General features: G+C 38.4%; 1 protein-coding gene across 1 annotated transcript in view; it reads left to right on the top strand.

Annotated features, from left to right (window-relative positions):
• The first annotated feature begins 2,936 nt into the window (after positions 1 to 2,936).
• waw (Translation factor waclaw) overlaps positions 2,937 to 25,271 on the top strand; it is a 70,827-nt gene continuing 48,492 nt past the window's right edge. Inside the window, exon 1 of the mRNA XM_069502681.1 lies at positions 2,937 to 2,943. The gene's annotated coding sequence lies outside the window, so the exon portion shown is untranslated. The remainder of the gene's footprint in view (positions 2,944 to 25,271) is intronic.

The raw sequence follows: 25,271 nt of genomic DNA, 5'->3' as shown, positions 1-25,271 counted from the left end.
TGCACGTGTATAGATAATGACCTGGAGAGTAACATCATAGGCTACTTTTATCCCGGAAAATCAAAGAGTTCCCACGGGATTTTTAAAAAACCTAATTCCACGCGAACGAAGTCGCGGGCATCAGCTAGTATTATATAATAAATATATAATTTGAAATGTATTTATTTCTCTTTGTGTTTTATAATTTTTCCCGCTTATGCCCGCGACTTTGTCCGCGTGGACTACACAACTTTCAACCCCGATTTTACCCACTTTAGAATTAGAATTTTCAAAAATCTTTTCTAAGCGGATGTCTACGTCACAATAAATATCTGCATGACAAATTTCAGCCCGATCCGTCCTGTAGGTTGAGCTGTGCGTTGATCGATCAGTCAGTTAGTCAGTCATTCAGTCAGCTTTTCCTTTTATATATTTAGATTGTTATTATGAATATTAATTTTAATGTCTTCTTTATTGATCTGTTTACATAGCCACAAAAATATATACAGCTCCTCTAAACAAATAAGGTATAATTCTATTATTCTCATACGTCATATTATATCGATACAAAATACTTAATACTTAAAAGTTTAAATTGAAAAAGTAAGTTAGATAAAATATCCAAGATTTTTTTTTTTAACGTGACATTGATAAAACAAATAGTAATTCTGCGGCAGCACCGGAAATCCATTAACTCAGAAACGAGGACATTTTTTACCATCCACGATATTTTTTCTTTTGAGACAAAAAACGTACCTAACAAAGGGAAAACGTGTGAGCATTTAATTTATTGCGACTTGTGTCTATCAATTCTAAGTTATTTCGCCAAAAATGTTGATAAAACATATCCATACTTTAGTTTTCGTACTGGGATGAATTTAAAGACAAGTTTTCGTATCATTATTTCATTGTAATTTTTACACAATAGGTAACAATACCTGTCGTCGTCGTCCCGTCAGGGTATGTGGGACTCGCAGGCCGAGAGGCGACCGGAATACCCACTAAGACCCAGCGGCGCCCTTGTGTGTCGCCTGGCGACTGGGTCCTCCTGGGTTCGCCTCGTCCACTGTTCTCTCAGCTAGTCAGAGGGACACGCGAAGAAACCTCCCCCCTGCCAACAATAGATACCGGGGTGCACCGACCCGAATACTGCTCTTCCCTTCGGACGTATACAAAAGGGACCAGCAGCACACTGGGAGGTTACCAGGCTGGCACCCCCAGTTAAACCTCCCTGGTAAAGACTTCTAAGCTTTGAAACACTGACAAAATCTGTTGTAAAAGGCAAAGATGTTACTATTAAAAACTACCATTTACAGACCACTTTTAAAGCATGGGATCACTTTATAATGCAAATATAACATAAAATAAATAAAAAATATTTTCAAAGTGCAAAGAAACCACGAGAGGAAAACGTATCAAAGATCAAAGCTCGCTCAATTGATTAGCCGCATTGATTAATCAGTATGCGATTATAATCAGTATTTATGCGTCCTTCCAATTTTACTATAGTTACTTAGGCTGGGTTCCCACTTCCCACACTGATTCATTCCTGTAGAGCATAAACAAATATAGGCGAAGTTAGATCCACACATTCTTACAGCCTATTATATAAACTTACTCGCTACGCACTCGGAGACAGACATATCAGTACCCGTAGTATAAGGTTTTACGTCTCACCAAACGTTGCTAGAATTCGAGAATCGAAACACATTAACATCAAAGTAAAATGGACCTAAAGAGCCTTGAATTGAAGTCAAAAATTCAATGCCACTGATTTTAATTTCGCAAGGTTTCCGCTTGGAGCACTGGCTGTAGATGTGTAGACAAACTTGAGCTTTAAAACAAGGCATTTAAGATCCAGTTTACTATAACGCAGAAGTGTTTCGACTCTCGAATTCTAGCAACGTTTAGTGTGACGTAAAATCTTATACTACGGGTACAGGTCGCCACATAAATTCATGCTCAAGGAGCAAATTTTTTATAGCATAGCAAAAGTAGATGATGCGTCAAAATATCTGAATTCCAATGCATAATTTAGAAACTTCTAGGACATAAATTATTATCTACTCTAGATTTTTGAAGCAAAAATCTAGTCTGAAACTTATAGATGTACCTACTTATATACTCGACGATCAAGCTTCATAAAGGACCAATAGAGCAACGAAATAGCGTCTACACTATACAAACATGTTCGTCAATCATGTGGCATGTGGATATCTAGCCTAAATACCAAGGTTATTCCAATATGTGCGATCATTATGAAGACATTACCACATTGTAGCAAATTACTCTAACAAGTTATATTTATTTCCATGTAATTTAGTGTAATGGATGTTGGCACACCGGTAATGCGTGGCGTGTTTTGGTTGGTAAGCCTTACGTTGCTGATAAATTGCTCAGCCGTTACTCAGCGGTTGTGAACTAATAAGATCGAAATTATGCTCCCTTGATTGTGATTTGTTACATAATATATATTTTTAGCTAGGAATATATTTCCACAACTCGCTCGGTTTGGTTCATTATTAAAAAAAACGTCAAGTCAATCGACTCTTTTCGGTATGCAACTAAATAATACGCCAGCAATTTTCAAACCGACTATAGTAGAAATTGCTGGACACTTTTATACTGCTAACGAGGTTCTTTAAATGCATACTAACATAAATCAGGTTTTATAGGAATACATGATAGATATTTATTAATATAAAGGTTGAATGCACATATTTTCTTTCCACTGCTTGCAGTTGAATCTACGACAGTAAAAATTAATTCGTACGTTTTCAAAAGTTTAATACAATTTTCAAGTTTTTAATAAAAATGAGCACGCCGAAAAAGTGAAGTTGATCGAAATCATAAATCATTACAATTTACTTTTTCAATTACTTATAAGCTATAATAATATTATCGTTGTCTAACTGTACCTACAAACTGCATTATTGTAACTTCTTGAATTCATTTTAAAATATTGTAATCGCAAATGAAACTACAATAGGGACTTGCCTGTCCCAGAAATGTTTATTATCCACGCCACGTAATTACGAGAATATTCAGAAAAGCAAATAAATTTCCCACGAGGCTCTCCTTATTTTAATGTCATTAATATTTGGAAAATGTTGTCGAACTACGATACCGTAATGAAGTGAATTATAATACCGATAGTGCGTTGTTTTGTGTATTACCATACCCACACACTACGCGTATGTTCAATGCAGATATTTTTATAGCAATTTATTGCTGGTTGTCTTTGTTTATACGTACATATTATTTTATGTGAATTAAATACTAGATGATGCCCGCGATTCTTTCGCATGGACTTAAGATTTTCGAACTCGTGTGGGAAATATTTGATTTTCTTGAATTTCGATAAGTAGCTGTTTGAACTATTTGAATTTCAATCAAGTAGGTAGGTATTCGTTTAAATAAAAAAGTTTGCTTCATATACCATGGGTTTACACTTTACAGTAACACGAAAGGGTTGGAATTTAGAGCCTTCTTTTAGGAGTAGGAGAACTACTGCTGTTTCAGAAGACTCCGCTCTTACTTAAAATATTGAATTATTTTTTAAGAGAGATAACGAGCAAACAAGCAGGTGTGTCACCTGATGTTAAATGATTACCGCCGCCCATGAACATTTGCAGCAACAGAGGAATTTGTGGGTCAACCCCTTAAATAACCCCATGTTGTAATCTAGTGGGAACGAAGCCGATGGGAGTTGATACCATAGTTTGCATGGGCGTGGAAAGAAGGATCTGGCACAACAGATGGGGTTTTATTTAGTGTTTATAGACATACCTAGTGTTGTAACCAGATTGTACCTACGTCCGTAGTCATTACTCATGACGAAATGTTGTAAGTTCACGGCACTGTCATGGAGATTAAGTTCCGCTTGTCCACAGGTGCCACTTGACAGATAAGCATAATTTACGACCGGCGCAGTATTCCAACACCGTAATATTAACGTTTCTGACTTGTATTTCGTGTACAACTAGTGTAGTACAGTAGTGTAGTAGTAGTGTGTACAAGTACTGTGTGTAGTGTAGTGACTAGCTTATTCGGTTACAGATCATGAGATCCCCCGTTCTACCTACTCTCGGATTGGGACAAAAACCTATTTGGGTTTTTCTGTTTAGAATTTCGCAGAAGCCGCCTGGAGATGCTTAGTTGACGCCCCAGTGCCAGTGCTTCGGAGAGCACGTACGGTCGTTGGTCCTACTCCCTGTGGTGAAACCATAGGGTGACAAGACGGACAGAATGCCAGAGGCCCCTGGCTGGAGGGGCTCCACAAGAGGAAGAGAGAAGAAATGCATTGTCAAAGGTTTTTTGTTAGATCATATTTTCGCTGCCGGACTTTTTTGTTGTGCAAGCTCTACTTAATAGTTTCTCCCGGAAAATTCTACCTATACGTTTCACGAGATACTTGCTGACAGACGGACGGACGGCTTAGTAATAGGGTCCCGTTGGCATCCTTCGGGTTCGGAACCCTAAAAAAGTAAAGGCGTCGCTTGCGCGCTATAAGTAAATACCTCCTGGGTATCCGTTGCTGTAGTGTCCAAGAGTGGTCCAAGATATTAAAGAATACTGTTCTAAATAATATCTGTCCCGGCTTTACTCACGTGTGTAGTCGACGTTAGCCCGACTAGTTTAAACTAGTTAAAACGTGTAAATGCTAAAGAATACTGCTTGATAAAAAATATAATAGCTGAAGAGAAAAGATTTTAATCCAGTTATTCCAGTTTAAAACATTATTATGGTAAGACCTTAATTTTATGAGGGATTTAGTTTGTTTGGACCATAGAAATTAGAATAAGTGTAGAAGTGCTAGATTTTCACCACGTCACGTCTCCGTCCGCTGGACATCATAGCGTGTTTTTGATAAAAGTAGACTTATTTGCATAGAGTTTTACTTTGGATACTAGAGATATTAATATGTTCTTTAATTAAAATTATACAAAATTTACAACTACCTACATTTTCAGATAAATGATAGATGATAACTTTTATTAGTCGTCATTAACTTTTATTAATTATCACTATCAAAGCCCACTGTCTTAACTTCTTTATTTATCTAAATTTGTCACGAGCATGGGGCTCACTGGTGTCGCGGCACCAAACCGCGCATGCTGCTCCAAGCTTCGGCGCCCTTCGCAAACGTTGCAGCTCACTGGTATTGTGACACGATGCCGCGCGCATCGTGGGGCAACATAAGTGCTGCCGAGCCCTTGTAGGAGCTGATTGGTGAGAATGTTCTTTTTTAAAGTTAGTGCCCATGATTTCGATAGGTATGTGTTGTAGTAAATCACGTTACCTACGCATACCATCGTGGACTTAAAGGTGTTTCGTATAATATGCGAGCCAGTGACGCACTGTAGTGCGTTCGTAAATAATGTAACGTGGGTAGATTCAACTTTTTTAGAAAATCTGATGATTCCCGTTACCGATTGTTTCCAATTTTGCCATTTTTATTAGATTCATTTGTTAGGGTCAGGCGAGGCCGAGTCCTTAAGACAAGGCCATAACGTAGGTAAAGTGCTTACCCCTTGAGTACATTAAACAAATCTGGCAATCTAAGATCTAGCTGGGTACTTTCGGCGCTACGTTGACGAGTATGCTATTCAGACAGCCTGCCTTGCACGTTTGACGAAAAAAAGACGTTCCTTTTCAATGAGGCCCTGAACAGGAAAAGATACGTCAGAACATCACTGAGCGACTCACCACTGAGTCCAAGGTAGCAAGGTATCTTTGCTAATTTACCCACGGTGCAGTGAGTAGGTAGTACTCCTACGTGCTGGGAGCGTTGGCAGTCAAAACTTGCGCCACCATTTGGTTTGTCTTCACTTTATGGGTATGACCAACTACAACGCTTTCACAGCCACCGAGCCTAAGAAGGCCGTACTGCCGCGCGTTACTCGTATGTGGATTTATTTCCATGACTTCACCTTCGACTTTGAGTACTAAAAGCGCACGATGATGTGTTATGGCGACTATTTTAGCTCCAACCCTTTAAATCAACAGCATCACCAAGACGAGCAACTGGGCTCAGATGGTGCAGGTCGCAGATCAGGACAAGCTCGTCGAGTATCTGTAAGTGGTACAGCTAGACTCTCATCGGTATTAAAGTGTTACGCTCTATTACCGCTACTCACCAGTAGGAGCGGAAGCGTGGTTGTCGTGATACCGTCGTCTGCTGCAAGTCTTTGCCGAGAAGACTCTGAACCTGATCCCGAAGTACTTCTGGTTTCCTGGGCTACTTCAGTTCGTAGTCAAGTATGTGGCTCACTGCCTGGTTTGTATATCAAACAAGCGATAGATCTCTAGAGTCTAGCAGACAACAGTGCGGTTGCTGAAACTGTACGGCTTGATCAAGTGGCATGGCGTGAAATGTGACGCTCCAGGGCGACTGAGCTGCTGAGTGAAATCGTGCCCGGCAGGGATGCCTATGCTAATCAAAATCGTCGTCCGCCTCGTGTGTTTCAGGCTGGAGCCATGGTGTTTGTGATCAAGTACTCCCAGTCCACGGGGAAACTTGATCCTGGTATGCGGGGGCCATACAAGGTCCTGAATACCCTGCCAAGCAGCCGTTACGAGCTGGAACTGCTGAGTGGGTCGTATGGCACGACTACTCAGGTGGCAGTGGAGGGCATGGTGCCCTGGCGAGGAGAGTGGCGCCTGGACGCGTGTACTGCTTTCTTCAAGTATGAGTTCAGCTTGTTGGCTACTTTGTGGTGGTGAAGATTAAAGTCGTGATTTTGTTAATCATAGCTCTAAAACTCTTAGCCTCCTAACTAAAAAGGCCTTCCTTGCTCCCTTACCTACTTATCTAATTACGGACTGACACACGACATCTATTTTTCTGCTATGACTAAACGAATCACGGTAACGCTTTACTCCTCAAGGGAAGTTCAACATTGGCTGGTTGAGATGCACTTTGATCAGACTGTTGCCCGAGCCCGGTGGTCTGATGATGGTCATCTCAAGTTCCTGCTTCATCAACTAGTTCTCGAGCCTGATGGACGCAGGGCCGTAAGGCGGTCCATCTGACATCTACCGACATGGACGCATGGCCGTAAGGCGGTCCATCTGACATCTACTGACATGGGCGCATGGCCGTATGGCGGTCCATCTACTGACATGGACGCAAGGCCGTATGGCGGTCCATGGGTGCGCGCACTAGGTTTGAGACGTCTCATAGGTTGTTAGGTGTCACCTTCTCTAGGTGATAGGGACACCCCATAAAACTAAATGATATATCTACATGTCTAGCTAATACTAAGTCGCATTTCGAATTGCTTACCCATTGTGTTACCATTTATAGCTATGCAGTTGTGCTATATCGAAACTAATTTCAGGTGATGACTATGAAGTAGTTGGCCCAGGTGCTGGTCCCCCTTCCGCACCTGAGTCTGCCCCGGCACCTCTGCCTCTACCGCTGGGGTAGAGGCAGAGGCATCGCTCCATTCGGCGAGCTCCTCACCGGTCTCCCCTCGCGCACCGCACGCCGACAGCGTTGCGGCGCCAGCTGCAAGACTCCGCAGTGAAGATCTCACGACCTTTTCTGGCTATGACGGTGGACAAGGACGCCGCATGGTCAGGAGAGGCCGTCTTGGATTATAGGCGGTAGTCGCCTATAAAAGCGAGGTGCGTCCAAGTATGACGCTCATTTCGCTACTGATTTTTGTGCTGTATTCATCGTGGTCTGGTTTGAATTATGTTTTTCTTTATTACTGACTTTTACTTTTTGTGTCTTTCGTGTTAAATTTTGTTCCAATCATTAAAAGTTTGATAATTGTAAAAGTATTTGGTTTTGTGTTAATAAATTGTGTTTTTTTAATTGAATTTTACTTCTGTACCTAAAAATACAATAATTCTTATCTAATTACTATACAAATCATGCCCGCGTGGAATTGTGCCAAGAATACTGGCTGCATTAACGCGCTAGACAGCTAGGCTGAGCGGTTGCGCAAAAAATGAGCCAATCCTTCTGTCACCAGATGAGGTTATTAATTGCGGTGAAATGTATCGTAAAAAATTAGCACTAAGACTCCATGGCCCCAGCCGCCAGGGACTCCACGGCAAACGGAACAGAATCAGAAATGTAACTCTCGATAAGAAAGGCATACTTGCGCCGCTTGTCGTTTTCAGCCATTTCTGTTCTTTAATTATTTTTAACCATTTTTGCAAGGGCGCGACATGCCGGTCTACGTATATTAAAAACAACACATACCATTTCTACGACTACCTTATTTAGAGTTCCGTGGTTTGAAATGTTAACAAGTTAAACATTGTACATTGGCAATTAACCCATTTAATACTGCTCTGATGGTTTTTAATATTATTTAAAATAGGGCTTTGTACACGAATACAACTTAATTTCGGGCGTGATGCATGAATAAATTATCAAGTTTAGATTTGAGTGGTTTCCGTGGTATCAACATTTACATTCTGAGTGGTTTTAATATTAAATCAAACGAATTCATAATGCTGGACTTCATTTTGAACAGGAAAATATAAATATGCAATAATTTTACTTTTTGACGATAGAGCGTAGTACGGGTTCCTTCACTTTTCAAAATCAATTTATAAATCCAAATTTATTTTCAGCAGCAACAAAAACTTTCTGAATGCGCTACACATTAATACGCTGAGCAGGTTGAAATTAATTTGTATGAGCTGAAGAACCACAGCTTGAAAGGAATTTCCTTGGGAAAAATTCCATAATTCCATCCTCGTTCAATCCGAAATTGCGATCGCCGAATTCCAGATAAAATGTTTTAGGACCAAAAACTTTTGGGGTTTTAATTGAAATCCTCACCCGAAATCTCCGGCCGGGCATTACAAAATAATATTATTATTCGATTTTCATCCCGCAAGAATACGCCAATCGGAGCGAATATGGCTCTCTTGTTGGGATGGATTAGGAGTGCCCTAAATATTAATATACGGGTAAGAGGCTACCCGTATACTACTATAGGTATGTTATGTATTATCTGGGTTCACTTACTTTCTGAATACCAGTCGCAACAAGGATCGTGTTGATCGTGGTATTCACAACTCATTTTTTTTATTTATGCGAAAGTTAGTTTGTTCTTCAATTACGCCGCAATGGAACTTTTATGTCGATAAATGGTTAAAGATCTGGAAAGGAGTGACATAGGCTACTTTTTATTCCGAAAAATCAAAGAGTTCCTACAGGATATTATATTTTTAAAAAATCATAAATCCAAGCGGACAAAGTCATCAGCTAGTTCCCCTTAAACGATTCTAGTTCGAAATCTTCGACATAAGAATTTTCGTTTGATACCAAACTTTGGTAAGCATAGATTTATAGCGATTTTTTTCTGGACATATTTTTGTTTTTCATATCAACCATAAACATGAAATCACACCCCTAGGAGTTAAGCTATTCGGAATATGTTAAAACAAGGCTAACAATATGCGAGTTTCTTGCTATTATGCTAATATCCTTCAGCAAAATCTAATGTCCCGATTATTAATACTCACATACTAAATAATAGTCCGGGACAGGTCGAGATGGCAATCGGGGAGGGAACGCCCAGCACACCCACACAGCCGCGTGATACAGATCGCGTACTATACCTACAATTATTATCTAAAATATCAGGTAATATTTTACCGCAACGCGTCACGCCAAACCATGCTCGTGACAAGTAATCAAAAGTGCCGCCACCGCGCTTAAAACAATATGCACTTATGGACTAAGAGCTAGCGCGTGCCAGACCTTCGTTATTTTATAAAAGCTGAAAGTTTCTCTGCGTATTAACACTGGGAGCAACGTTTGTTTGTATCATGGTGGCTTTGGGAGATAACAGGTGATAAAAGTATTTTATCACCTGCGAGACACCCTTTAAGTTCAAAAGTTTAAGGGCGTCTGACAGGGGTGGCCAGCGGCCACAACACTAAGTGTCTGGCAATGCATGACGTGATTTGGATCTAATACTATTCTGAAGAAAATATGTAAAAAAATAGACTTTATACTTTAACGTAAGATTTTTTTACACCTTTATTACCTGTTATCTCCCAAAGCTACCATGATCCAAACAAACATCCAAAAAAACGTTCCTCCCAGTGTTGGAGACAATACGTAGAGAAGCTTTCAGCTTCTATAGATTAACGAAGGTCTGGCACGCACTGGCTCTCTCTCTCTATTATAAACTGGTGTAGCAACACTAAATTTAAAAAATATTAAATACTAGCCGATGCCCGCAACTTCGTTCGCGTGGATTTAGGTTTTTTAAAATCCCGTGGGAACTCGTTGATTTTCCGGGATAAAAAGTAGCCTATGTCATGTAGTCCCGTTGTCCCCGTTAGCCGTATCCCCGTTAACGGGGACATCGGGATTTGAATAAAATTATTAAAAACTTATCCCGTTGTCCCCGTTGTCATTTCCGTTTAACGGGGACATCGGGATTTGAATAAAATTATTAAAAACTTATCCCGTTGTCCCCGTTATCAATTCCCCTTCAACGGGGACTGCGGTAAATGAACAAAATTGTTAAAAACTCTTTCCGTTGTTTTCGTACTCTGCTCCCTTTGACAGTATCCGAGAGTCGACATTATTATTTAATTAAACTAAGTACTTCTTTGGGAGCCAGTGGTCAAAGTCGTACGTGCCAAATCTTTTTGCAGATAAAGATATTTATTTATTTATTCATTATTTATTTATTATGAGTGAAGTTGGCAGTGGGAGACGTCGAGCATTCTGATTGGTCAAAAAAGTCCTCCTCCAGAAAAGTATCTTATTACTTTCTATGATATTAGTACAATAGTACTTATAACTCTATGATTGCAAAATTGACATTCGAAACGGCCAATCAGAGACGGCCTCATAATGACCAGCAAATTGTCAAAATATCATTGCCTTACAATATCACTATAGTGTCCCCGTGACATTACAATGACACTAAAACCAGACCGTTAAATTTTGAGAAATGAAGTCGATTGACAATCTACCGTTTAATTATAATATCACTACTGAAATTATAATATCACTGCTTTGACAATATACCTGCGACATATACAGGCTGAAATTTTAATGGTTGTTTTCCCCAAAGCAAAATGATTGTCGTGGTATTACAATCGATTTATAAATAAATAAAAATATTTGAGTCAAAAATGACAAATTTACAATCGAGAAAAGACCTCGAGAGAGACCTCGAACCAATAGTGATACCACGTGCGTGCAGGCTAGTTTATGCCATATCACTACGCGCGAGAGCTTATTTTGCTCTAAACTTTTTCACTTTATTGACAGCGTGGTTCCAGTGGATGTACCTACCCACTATTCACGTTACATCTAGGGAGGTACTACTGTTTCTCACACTTTAGAGTTGTCGATTTTTTTTTAATTATTTTAAGATAAAAACATTTGTATTTTTTAAGTTTAACTCAAAATTTCCATAGTACTACTGAGGGCAAATCGTTCTGCTGCGGGAAGACAAACACTAAAATTTCACCGTGTATATAGAAATATCACTCACTCACTGAAGTAAAAATCGACATTTAGGTTATTAAGTTTAAATAATAAAAATCTGTATAAGTCAGTTTGGGAAATTCCCCTCGTAAGGGTGGTAAAATAGTTTTATAGAAAAGTTTTAAATATTGTTATTTTAACTTGCAATTTGAAACGTAAGTTCTTTCTAGGGGGTAGGTATCAGGTAAGAAGATTCCCCCCTATGGGGATGAAAGGGGGGTCAATGGTTGTATGAAAGACCTATGTTTTTGAAGTTAGAGACGTGAAAATTGTCATTTAGGTTACTAGCTTTAAATAATAAAAATCTGTATAAATCATTTTAGATAATCCCGCGACTTCGACCGCGTAAAATTTCTGGTTTCTCATGAGATCAGAAATTTTCCCGCTGCAAAAGGCGTCACTAACCTACTCACCTTAAGGCACAGAACCCAGAATACCTAAATGCCAATTTTCATATCTATTACTTCAAAAACATAGGTTTTTCATGTAACCTTTCAACCCCCATTTCACCCCCATCTGAAAAAGAAACATTTTACAAAAATACACTCCATTTTCGTAAAATCTTTCTTTATCAGATACTTTTTTTTTTTTTTAATTACCAACATAAAGAATGTTTAACAAATCTAATTTAGACACAGCAAAAAACCACGAAGGTTTAAAAAGTGTGTCATTCCGTCTATTTCTTAATACATAATAATAGTGCTTCTATAAACAATTTACATTGTTTATAGAAGCACTTATTACATTACATTTGATACAAAAACTTACCCCTTAAAAAGAATATTCGCTTACAAAATTTCATCCCCTATTCTACAAACCTTAAGAGGGGATTTTCCAAAATAACTCAAGCCTATTGGCGATTTTCATACCTATAACTTCAAAAACATAGGACTTTCATATAACCTTTTAACTCCAATTTTACCTCTGTAAAAAAACCTCTATGTTTTCGTAAAAAAATCTTAGATAAGCGTAGGAGTTGCAAGTTTATTACGGTTCCTAGCTAGTCTGTCGTGGAAATCACCGTTTTTTTTGTAACGGAGAATGTTATGTCTAACAAAAATTATTATATTATTGTAAATATATTGAGAAGCTACTATAAGAATATCTATTTCCTTAAATTTCTCTCCTAGGGAATCGCGCGGTTTTAAATTATAAATTGCACGTATTGCCCTTTTTTGTAATACGAATTTTTTCCAATATCTGCTGCTTTACCCCATAGCAAGATTCCATAAGACTGTGGAATTGACTCTCGGATACTGTTAACGGGGGCAGAGTACGGAAACAACGGAAAGAGTTTTTAACAATTTTATTCATTTACCGCAGTCCCCGTTGAAGGGGAATAGAGAACGGGGACAACGGGATAGATTTTCAATAATTTTATTCAAATACTGTTGTCCCCGTTAAACAGAAACGACAACGGGGACAACGGGATAAGTTTTTAATAATTTAATTCAAATCCCGATGTCCCCGTTAACGGGGATATCGATAACGGGGACAACAGGACTACACCGCCTATGTCACTCTCCAGGTCTTTATCTATACCCATGCCATTTACAAGTAAAAAAACATCGGCGAACTCCAACCTATGTATTATTTTGCTAGATAATAATATCTAAGCATAAAAGACAGCAAACAGAAACAATGGAGCATCACTCACATAACAGAGAAACCGCGTCTTAAGATTAATGCTCTCCTAATGAATCAGCTTTAGTGACAAATCAGTTCGCGATAATGGATGTCTTTGTGCGTTCTCGCTCTCTATTTTACTCCCACATAACTTCTTAGCTTTATCCACAGACTCAAACAGAACGATAGATGCAACATTGCAAAAATCGTAGCATGCACATCAGTGGCGTGACTCGCTAACTGAGTTTTCAACACTGAATGATAACCACCGAGCTCATTTGACAATGGTTGGTCACTGCTTCATTGAGTGATATTTAAATAATGAAAAACTATTCAAATGGAGTAAAAATAAGATCAAATGAGCTCGGTGGCTGTCATTCAGCGTTGTACACTGAGTTAGCGAATCATCCCGCCGCGCTGGTCGTATGCATAATTCAAAATCATTTTTAAAATGATATTCTTTTCATGAAATCAATCGCAATTTTTCACACCCACATTTATAACACCATATTATTTTTGCGCCACCAGATCAAAAATATAATAATTAAAAAATAATATGTTCATGCGGCACTGACGCTTGGTGTTTGACGCACATGACCGATGCTGATCTCACATTAGATACAGCAACAAAGCAAAGTTAACAATGCTATTATAAATCAATTTAATCGATTGTGGTGATGGCATTTCTTTGGTGAATCTTGATAAATCTCTGTGATAAATTTTCAGTATGAACGATCCACTTCCAAAATCGGCTTCTCCAAACGTTTACTCTGTCCATATTTTTCATTTAGTTTGAGGCTTTATCATTCGCAAGACGTTATTGTATGGAATATTGCCGCGTAATCTAGTAAGTAAGTAATTGATGTTCGCACTCCAGCAAGCCGTTATACGTGCTGGTTGGAAGTCACTCTTACATTTTGTTTGATAAATCGTACTTATTGTGAACGTTTTATGAGAGACTAGAATATGATGCCCGCATAAATTCCGGTTTTTTAAACATCTCGTGGGAACACTTTGCTTATCAAGGATGAAAATAAACCTATGTCAATCTCCGAGATGCAAGCTATCTGTGTACCAATTTTTTTTTAAATCAATTAAGCAGATATGGGCCGTGAAAAAGTGACACATAGACAGACAAACAGACATACCTACTTCCGCATGTATAATATTAGTATGGTTCTTCTAGAGAAGTTAAAAAAAATGATTTGAAAAATATAGCAACTAAAAGAATGCGCGACAGCTCGAGATGCCAATCGAAGTACGAGGTGGAGGGATGCCCCGCACACCCACTGCTAGCTGCTAGGGTTAGCGCTGGGGCTGTGCGAGTGTGCGGGGCGTCCCCAAACCGATTGCCATCATGACATGTCGCGTACTGTAAAGCGAGTATACTATTTTTTATTTTGCGTTGAATAGAATACCTTGAAGCGAGTATTCTATTCAACGCAAAATAAAAAATCCAGCCTTTTTTTTCATAAACGTTGATCTTGGTCATAACGTAGAATCAGTTTTCAATGGTTTCAAAATAAATTGTACTTTCTAGAAACCAACATTGTCAGTTGCAGCAGCTACCAAAAGTTTGTAATAGAAAGTTTCGTAAGAACTTCCTGCTACCCCTGAGCCCCTGGTACTGTGCTTTCTTTTTATTTATTAGTAGGTATATTATTCAGTAATTTCTACCTACATTCGAAGTATATTTTCATTAGGTAGGTAGGTATCGTGGTTCTTCAACTTTCAACGACAAATCATAACTTTAAAATCTTCCAAACAAAATTTTGCTGTACTCTTTCTCCTATAACTGCCACTTGGATACACTTGTTAAACGATTTGTATTTTCCATTTTTTTCTTTTAACATAAGCACACTTTACTTACGTAAAAGATTACACTTCCGTAAATACATAAGCCATCAAAATAGTTCCAATAATGTATATTTTTGATATAATAAAACTGATTTGACTTTAACTTCTGCCATTACCGTATATCACGAAAGCCTTTAGTTAACCTCAAAGCATATCTATAATTTTATCCTTATCTCTTTTCGTGCAACAAAACTGCCAAACTTTCAGTATTGCTGACCTAGATATGTCATGTTAAAGAGTCATTTATTATTCTAATTTATGAATTGTTTTTGTTTCTGTATAGAGGAATAAAAAACTTAGCACACGTAGACCTTACTAATAATTACGTATACCTACTGTATATTTAAAATTTTACTATTATCACAATGATTTTCAGTGAAAACTATTTACGTAGGTATCTCGTCAGAAATCATGTATTTAGGTAAGTAGGTACCTACCTCCATACCATACCCTGCTCGAAACCATATGCTGTCTCTAAACTTATGTGGTACAAATACATGATAATTATGATTGTATGATAATTTTATACAAAGATGACGATAGCCGTTCAAAAATAATATGCTATAGATTACAAAATATATGGCTTACACCACATATTTCTACTTACAATTAACAATTTTTAATTTCGCTTAAACGAAGGTGAACCGTTTATAAAATCTAGCTGAATGAGCGGTAATTAAAAATAAAATATCGAAAAAAATTGCAGCCATTAAAAAGAATGAGTGAGTGGCCTAAGTATTAGTACGCAGATCAGGGTGATATTAAGGAGAACGCACACCGCTGTAAAACCCACAAGACACCCAGGAGCCGCAAAAGCCGCCGGCCGGAGCCGCAAGAGACGTATCATTCGCATTTTCAGTACTAAAAACTAAGAGCGCCTTCTGCGTCGCAATGTGCTGCGTGCGGTGGCTGCCGGGCTTCTTTGTTAATCCATATATGTAAATAAAAACGCACGACTGCAGCGCTAAACCTGCGCTGCGGCCGCGCGTCAGTTCATCAATTGAAATTATATGGATGTGTGGCCTCTGTGTGGCCACTTTGCGACCAATTTGAAGGCACCCTTATGTCAATAGCATTGGGCGTGCCATCAAAAGGCATGATAATATTATTATGATAATAGTTTACGTCAGCGTCAAACTCTACTGTCTTGTCAGACTTTTTTAAATGCGTCCGCTGCGGCAGAATTTTACTGTTGACGTCACAAAAATTTCCAATATTGAAAACTGCGTTGCATGCGGATCATCTCGTGGTATACGAACACCTTCTATGTAGGTATAGGTATGAACGCACAGGCCGAAACTTTCGCTGGAATTTTCCTTGTTGAAAATTCCATCCTCGTTCAATCTGAAATCGCGACCATTGAATGAACCTCGTTTAAATATTTTTAGAATTAAAAGGTTTTGGTGTAGGGAAGGGTAGAAGGACTTTTGCATAATATTCGCTGATAATATTAGAATATAAATTAAAGTTAGGCTGTACTAAAAAATAAATAAAAAAGAACTCTGCGTTTTTACTAATACCTAGATACTCCAAAAAACATTAATGTTAAAAAGTGCCAAGTTTGCTACGCTTGAGCGAAAAAAGATTTATGAGATTACGTCTCTTTGCGAGAAGAAAAGTTGTGTGGTAAGAAAAAGTACCTACTTACTTGAACTTGTTTGTGCAAAATGTAAAATGTTATATTACAAAGCGTGCGTCGTGAGCTGCTTAACTAACTTGACTGGGCACACTAGCTGTGCCTAGATTATTATTAAGCAACAACAAACTAAGAGAATACAACAATAATTATTGCTGTGCGAGAGCTTAGGGGCAATGACCACGTTGTTACACGAGCGTATGAAGTTAACTCGAAGATAAGAAGGACTGTGGTTAATGTATATCATCATCATAAAAGTGATAAACCTATGGCCGGCTCACTACTAAGCGCGGGTCTTCTCTCAGAATTAGAAGGGTTTGCCATATTCTAACACGCAGGTCGCTGGCCAAGTGCGTATTGGCAAACTTCACACCCTTGAAAACATTATAGAGAAATCTCAAGCATACAGGTATTCCTTTCGATGTTTTCCTTCAAACATTAAAGAAAATGATATTAAATTGCTTAAAACGCACATAATTATAATAACTCTGGAAAATGAGAGGTACGTGTCCGGAATCGAATTCCGGACCCCCCCAACTGGGAGGCCGACGTCTTAGCCACTAGGCTATCACTGCTTTTTGGTTTGGTTTATGTAACATCTGAGCAGGCACGACACATTTTGATACAACGTACGAATTTCCAGGCAAAAATTAATTGGCATTTTCTTAATCGCGTTCCAGCTTATAAACCTCATCATTATCAGGCATGATAGTTGTCAAGCGGCTAGCCTTGTAATAAAAAAGCTGATGACCATTTTTGCCCTCGAATAAAAAAATTCAGGAACATATTGTAGTCGGTAGGTTAATTAGGTACTAGCTGATGCCCGCAACTTCGTACGCGTGGATTTAGGTTTTTGAAAATCCCGTGAGAACTCTTTGATTTTCCGGGATAAAAAGTAAAAATGTCCCTTTCCGGGTCTTAAACTATACCCATGCAAAAAATCACGTCGATCCGTTGCTCCGTTGCGACGTGATTGAAGGACAAACCAACAAACCAACAAACAAACACACTTTCACATTTATAATAGGGGTAGTGAAGTATACTTTTTAAATTAACATTTCAAATACCTAAACAAACTTATATCAGTAATTCATATCTTGTATCAAAGTGACACAAGAATGTATGAAGAATCCTTATCTGTGAAACCATCTTATTACTAGCTTTGCCGATTTTTTGCAAGAACAATCAATCACAACAAGATATTATTGAAAGAAGAAAAGTAAGTAAGTAATATTTCAATGTAATCTCAAATCAACGGAAAAATTGGACAGACGCGTTAAAGAGACTGGGGGGCAGTAATTGACAGGTGTTATTTGGAAACGGTTTATATTGAATTGAATGATATAAATGTCGGTAATATATAGGGTCTTCGTCATCATCATCATCATCAACCACAACCTATAGACTTCCACTGCTGGACATAGATCTCTTGTAGGGACTTCCACACGCCACGGTCTTGCACCGCCTGAATCCAGCAGCACCTTGCGATTCGCCTGATGCCGTCTGTCCACCTAGTGGGGGATCTTCCAACGCTGCCTTTTCCAGTGCGAATAGAACGCGACAGGTCGAGATGGCAATCGGGGTGGGGTCGCCCCGCACATCCGCACAGCCCCCGCGCTAACCGGGTGCAGGATAGCGCGGGTGACGTGCGGTTGTGCGGGGCGTCGCTCCGCCTCATACCCCGATTGCCATCTCGACATGTCACGTTCTATATATTATATGGCTTAAACAATATACCTACTATTATATACGTACACAACTTTCAAATGTATTACTGAAATATTTCAAAGTCAATTTATATAAACAGTATATAGTGTACCTACTGTTTTACAGGCATTGCATACATTTTTAAGTAAGTAGGTGTGTCTTTTTATAGTTCTCTTTCCCCATCATCTAAACGTTAAGCAATGACAACAGCAACAACCACATCGACTTTTTGATTTCAAAATTTCAGCCAGATATTTAACCGTAAGTACCTAGAGGCCAGGCTGTAAAGGGGCGAAAAATTATTACTTCATACATCCATGGGGGCCACAACCTCAGAAATATAGAATAGCAATAAGACACAGAGAGGTCTCATATTATTATTAATCTTTCTTTATGTCCCAATTTACAAAAAGTCATATTATAATAAAAGACACCCATTACGATTGTTAAAATTTGAGAGCAATCCAAAGATGAAATTCTTTCGATTGTCAAAGCGTTTCTCATAAAAGTAATTCCATTTTTTACCATAATTATTTAAGAGATTTCGAAGAAATAAATGCGCTGTAATATTTCAATGTGAACTGAAATTAGAAAAAGTGATGAGAAAACGAGTAGGTAGGTACTCGTAAAAGGGACTTAGTTACTGAATTAAAATTTAAGATAATTTTGGATCCAATTAATTTTTTCTTGGTAAAAAAGAATTGCCTGAATTAATATTCAAGATAATTTAAGATTCAAGTTTTTTCGTGGTAATAAAACTCGTGACATTTTGTGATTAAATGGAGATGATGCAGTATTACCTAGGCTGAACAAGCTCTCTTGCAGAACATGCCTATTTCATGCCTGGTTCAATAAAATTCCGACTGGTTAAGTTTGAAATAATTTCTAAATTGGCTCAAGTCTGGTCTGCTAGGAGGCTTCGGCCGTACCCAGTTCTCTCTTTCTGAGTGTTGTATTTCTCATTGTTGAGAATCGTGACTCCTTTCCATTACATAATGGTAGGAGATTTCTTAATATGATAAAAATGCGTTCCCAGATCCTTCCGCATACAACTCTACTAAGAGAAGAGATTTCGACTCTTGGGTTTTGCAGTTATTACCGATTTTAGTGATACTAACCGTTGTCAGTTAAGCCGTACCGCCATGAGATTTATAGCACTCCGGTTTGTTAGGCTATAGATTTAAATATCAAATGTTAGCCCGGTTCCTAGAACTTCCTTACATTCTTAGATAAGTTCGCCACTTATCTTAGATTAGTCCACCTAGTCCAGTAGTCGAAAACCAATATCTTTAAAGCCAATGAAATACATACAATACTGAAGTAAAAAATCCGTTTTATCGATATTATCAGCTGCAATAAAAGTTGCTAGAGCCTAGACACAAGATAAAATCGAGCATTCGACGCTTCGTAGTTCGTTGTATTTTGAAAGCGGTTGAAAACTATTATTCACTATCGTTTTCCTGTTATAAACTGCTACGTAATGACTTTCGAGGCAATACTCATTTCGTGAAAACACCATCGATCAAAGAGATGTCACAACTAGAGCGTACGATGTGGCTTACTCTGTTGTACACAATCTCTAAACTAACCAAAACCATAGGTCTAAATATGTTACTACCCCTTTTATAATACCTACTCCCTGCAGAAAACGTAATAGGTATTAGATTTAGACTTGTTAATTTATATTAAAGATTTATAACGAGTATCTATATTAGGTATGTATAACTGAATTAACCACAATGTCCCGCAAAATGGTCTGACTGGTGCATAAGGCATCCATGAGACGTGCCACGATTACCTACTGCTGTGATTGATAGATAACCTACCGTCTCATGGAACCACTAACTGATGTTTGTATAACTGGATAATTCAGTTTTCGATTAATCTTTCATCAATTTATTATCAAACATGTTTAGGTACTATTTTTATTTTTAAACCAATTTGAAATATCTAAACAATGCACAGATAATTAGTTTTTTTATTATTATTATTTACAAAAAATAATATTAATTGCGGTTAAATGTCTCGTACAATTTTTAAATTTGAAACAATTAACAAAACAAAAAGAAAATTCAAATTTAATTATTAGAAGTCGGGCATTACATTTTAAATATGACGATGTTATTCACATGTGAAAGATAGGTTTTTTGACGCCTGAAGTAAGAAATTTGCTTCTCCATGCATATCATCTTACTGCCACAGGTATATTATTTAGCAGATGCGCATTTTCCCACCTCGGCCTCGGCTAGATATTGCATTTTCAGTCTGCTCATGACGCATGTTGTGTTGCGGTCAACTCTGCAAATTGCTTTTCCTCGCGATAAATATTTTAATCCGATTGGTGGTTCGTTACCAATTAATTGAGGTTTAAATTTTATTCGGAACAAGTGCTGATTTTGTTTTTTTATGTAATTGTCTTGTTAGCATGTTAGAATAAATTGAAAATAGAACAATCTATTTTCGGTCGATGTTTGACAAGGCTCGTCACTACCCATATTATAAACGCAAAAGTGTGTCTGTTTGTTGATTTGTTGGTTTATTTTGTCCTTCAATCACACCACAATGGAGTGATGGTTAGATGGATATCTATTAGTTTTATTTATTTTTGCGTACCACCTATATTCTAAAATGTTATTCAAATCGAATCGAATTACGATAGCAAAACAGCTTCCGCTTCAAATGGATGATCCGATACAACAAATTGTATTGTTTAATTACTTTTGTTATGTACCTATTTTTCAAAATATTTTCACAAAAAATAGTCGGCATGCAGCATGACCGCAGGTAGGTACAACGTTTCTTTTTTAATGTAAATTTTACAGTACTTACCTACCTTAAACTTAAAGCTAGCCTTATCAAATTACTGTACGAATCATACCCGCGTGGAATGGTGCTAAGAATACGAAAAATGCAGCCATATTTTCGCATTGGACAGTCAGGCTGATCCTTTGCGCAAAAATTGAGCCAGCCCTTCTGTCAACATATGAAGCTTTTGACCACGGTGAAATGTCTCGTAAAAATGTTTTGCACTTAGACTCCATGTACCTACCATGGGGCCATCCATGGTAGAATACAACATATGTCATTCAATGTTCTCAGCGTACATATTCAAAATTCTTTGATCTTTTATCGTTATGTATTTTATGTCTTTTTTCTTGTACCTTTATTCGTATTTAAATTTATTATTAATCATCTAGTTAGTGTAAGTGGCACTGCCGTTCTAATTAGATATAAAATAAATAAAATAAATAAATAACTTTGCGAGAGAATGAAAAAATTTAATTGTACAATTTTTACCGAATGCAGTAAATTCTCTGAGTCTACTTCTACTATGGTGAATTTGCATGCATGGTGTAGTTGAATAGAACATTTCGAATGACGCACAAACTATATCTATACTTAATCTATCTCAAAATTTACAGCCAAAATTACTAAATAATTAATCTACTTATCTGTGATCTGTCGACAAGTTACTTGGCAACTACATGCGTATTGGACCTTACATACTTAGAAGTTGAGTAGAATTATTGAAAGACAAGTAAGTCTCTCAATACCTCAACCCCTATTTTTTCGAAGTGTTTAAAGGTCTGGAGTCTGGACTTAGATCGATGACCTCCCTGGCGTAGTGGTGAGCGCTGTAGTAGAAATAGGAGGACCCGGGTTCGATTCCCGGCAGGGACAGTTCTCTCTGGTCTATCTGGTGGAAGGCTTCTACCGTGGCTAGTTATCACCCTACCGGGAAAGGGGTATGGGTTTAATAAAACTGCTTCCATCTTAGACTGCATCATACCTTACCAGTTAGGTGAAGGCTAACTTGTAATCGATAAAAAAAGTATTGTTAGTACTTATCCTCAAACCTAATATCTATCTTTCTATAACTCTCGGGTCTAGGGCACAGGGCATCGATAGGACCTAGAGGGGGTTCTAAAGGTCGTAGATAGGAATAAAAATGGTAGGAATATTAGTCACTATATACTCGCATAAAGCCTCAGTGGCCTTAAAATACGCTCAACGCGCGACCCAACGTGCCCGGCAGAACATTTCGATTTAATACATAAATAACATCGTTTCATTTAAATAATAGGTTTAATTAAACTTTCACCTTCAAACAATTACGAAGATTTACACCCGAATAGGTATTTTTCTCGTATACAAAGGATATTTAAAAAATAAATAAATAAATAAATAAAATGTTTTTATTTCGACCAACAAGGATCATATTGGTGTTAGTAATTACACGAAACTTAAACCTAATTGTTAGTAATTATTAATATTAGTGTTAGTAATTACACGAAACTTAAACCTATTTGTTAGTAAAAAATCTATAACTATTTAAATTAGGACAGGATCGATTTGCCAGCACGTGAATCATACAACAGTGATTCAAGTACTGGCAGTCGATCCTGTCAGAAAATACCTTCAGGAGGCCGTTGGGGCTGGACCGGACTCTACGCAACAGGGATGTGCACCGCTTTCGCATAGTAGTATAAAAACAGTCTACATGCGCCTCGGCGAACATCCCTGACGCGCTGCAGAATCTGGGCAGCCCCATCAGCATCCTGAATGCATTATTATATTGTACACGCAGGGCATTGTACTGCTTTTGCGTGTAATCGATCCACAGGCTGCTCGTGTAGAAGGAGGTGCAATATGCTCTGAAAAGAGTGATTTTGACGGCTACAGAACAACGAGCAAACCTGCGGACGATCATGTTCGCCCTAACAGACAACGCCCTGCGTTCTCTCTCTATATCTGCATCGTCTTTCAGGTCAGAGGATATAACATGCCCCAGGTATTTAAACTGCTCCACTCTCTTTAGTGGAGTCTCATACAGCTTTATAGGTGGTACAGTGGGAGGAAGTGTTTTTCCCCTGGCCTGAAAGACCATGCATTCACTCTTCTTGACATTGTAGGTCCAGCCGTGACTGTGGGCATAGGTCTCACAAATGCCCAACAGTTTCGTGATACCACAGACAGACGCACTCAGCAACACCATGTCGTCTGCATAACTAATGTTATTGAGACACGCTCCATCAATATGACATCCGACACGCGTACTGCTAAGTGCCTCTATCAGCGCATTGACGTAGAGGTTGAAAAGCTTAGGCGAGGTTAAGCCCCCCTGCCTCACGCCACACTCCAACCTATAAGGCCTAGAAAAGCTTTCCGACCATCGCACGACATTGACCTGGTTTTCATACCAAAATTTGAAGATCCTGTTAATTTCATCGGGCATTCCAGTATCTTTCAGTTTTTGCCACAGGATGTCGTAATTCACCAGGTCAAATGCCTTGGATAGATCGAGAAAACATGCGTAGACGGGGGTACGTTTTTCCGTATAGTACCGGACAGTTTGCTTAAGACACAATATGGCTGACTCTGTAGATAAACCAGGTCTGAAACCAAACTGGTTGTCATGCAGCTTAATGAACGTATCCAATTGTGTATTAAGCAAACCGTCAAGTACTTTAGCAACAACTGTAGCAAGGGAAATCGGCCTGTAGTTAGACTTGTCACAGATGTCCCCAGTTTTATGTATTTTGTATTTAAGATCATAAATATTTCACAAACGTTTATTTCGAGAGTCGTCCTAAATTTTTATTCCCCTAAAGAGGTCATAAAGTTGTGCTTGTAGATACTAGATAAGAAGTTATGTCCGAGGGGCCTTTTCGTATTTCGGCGGGTTCGGACCCTACTATCACATCACCGATCTATCACAAATAATTGCTGCTTCTTTCATAGTTCCCGAGGGCATATAGTATACTATCTTATGTCCGCGACATTGTCCGCGTGAGCTACTCAAGTTTCAAACCCTGTTTTACCCCCACAGAGATTGAATTTTCCAAAACCCTTTCTTACTGGATGTCTACGTCATAATAGCTATATGCATGCCGTATAGGACGATCCATCCAGTAGTATGAGATGTGCGTTGATAGATCAGTCAGTCAATCACCTTTTCCGTTTAGGTATGTATTTCGATTATTATATAGGCTACCTGCAGAGCAAAAAAAGATGTAAAATGTTTAATTTTTTACTAGCTAACTTGTCACACCGTGCACCAGTGCGGTGGATCTAATAATTAATTTTGAAGCCTCATAACTCTCTGTTCAAAGAGTGCACCGAAATCCAACAGGTCGGTCCAAGGTAAATTAAATTTTTTAACTGAAAAATCGGGAAAAGCTTAACATCTTAACATCTCATGCGTAACGTCATCTATCTCTATCAGCAGGATAACCTACGCTATCAGGTTGAGCGAACGTGATTAACGGGGGGTCCACTCATGCTTTCATAAGGTGATTGTACAAAGCTGCGACGGGAAAAATAATGTGAAACAATTATACCAGGATAAATCTCGACAGGCCACCACAAAATATATTATAATCCTATTAGTGGGATATATCCAACCTACACAATGTAATGGCTGAAAAACTGATTAAGTGCGAGTCAGAACACGCATAAGGTTGGGTTCCCTAGTGGTCGTAGTACGTGCGCGTTCAGTATGACCCGGCGTTGCCGTTGTCATAATACAATGCGATTACGCGATGATCCCGAGTTCGTGCGAATTTAACTCGTACGAACGCGCGATCAAACAAATTGATCTCGAATAGGTGTCCTAATTGGCATTAGCGCGACTTTCGCGTATTCTCGTTCTAAATGACGCAAGCACGCGATGGTCGCATCGCTTACTCGCACGATGATCGCGTAATCGCGTTGTATTAGGACAACGCCTAACAGAAGGCACTATACGAAACTAACCAAACCAAACCAAGACAAAACCAAGTTGCTGAACTATGTAAAATGTAAATAGACTTTTTAACCCTTATTTATTACAAATCAACATAAAACGTTACCTAGGAATACACCAACGAACTAAATCGTACACCTTTAGAAGTTAAAAGCAGTTTAAAAGTTCCTTAGAATTCGTAATTCTGTACCTCTTTCGGTTTCACCAAAAAGATTATTTATTCAAGGTTTTAGTAG

Source organism: Maniola hyperantus, chromosome 13 (genome assembly GCF_902806685.2).
Source record: "Maniola hyperantus chromosome 13, iAphHyp1.2, whole genome shotgun sequence".
NCBI classification, from domain to species: Eukaryota; Metazoa; Arthropoda; class Insecta; order Lepidoptera; family Nymphalidae; genus Maniola; species Maniola hyperantus.
The sequence above is the reverse complement of the archived record's forward strand: the minus strand, read 5'-3'. Positions and strand labels throughout refer to the sequence as shown.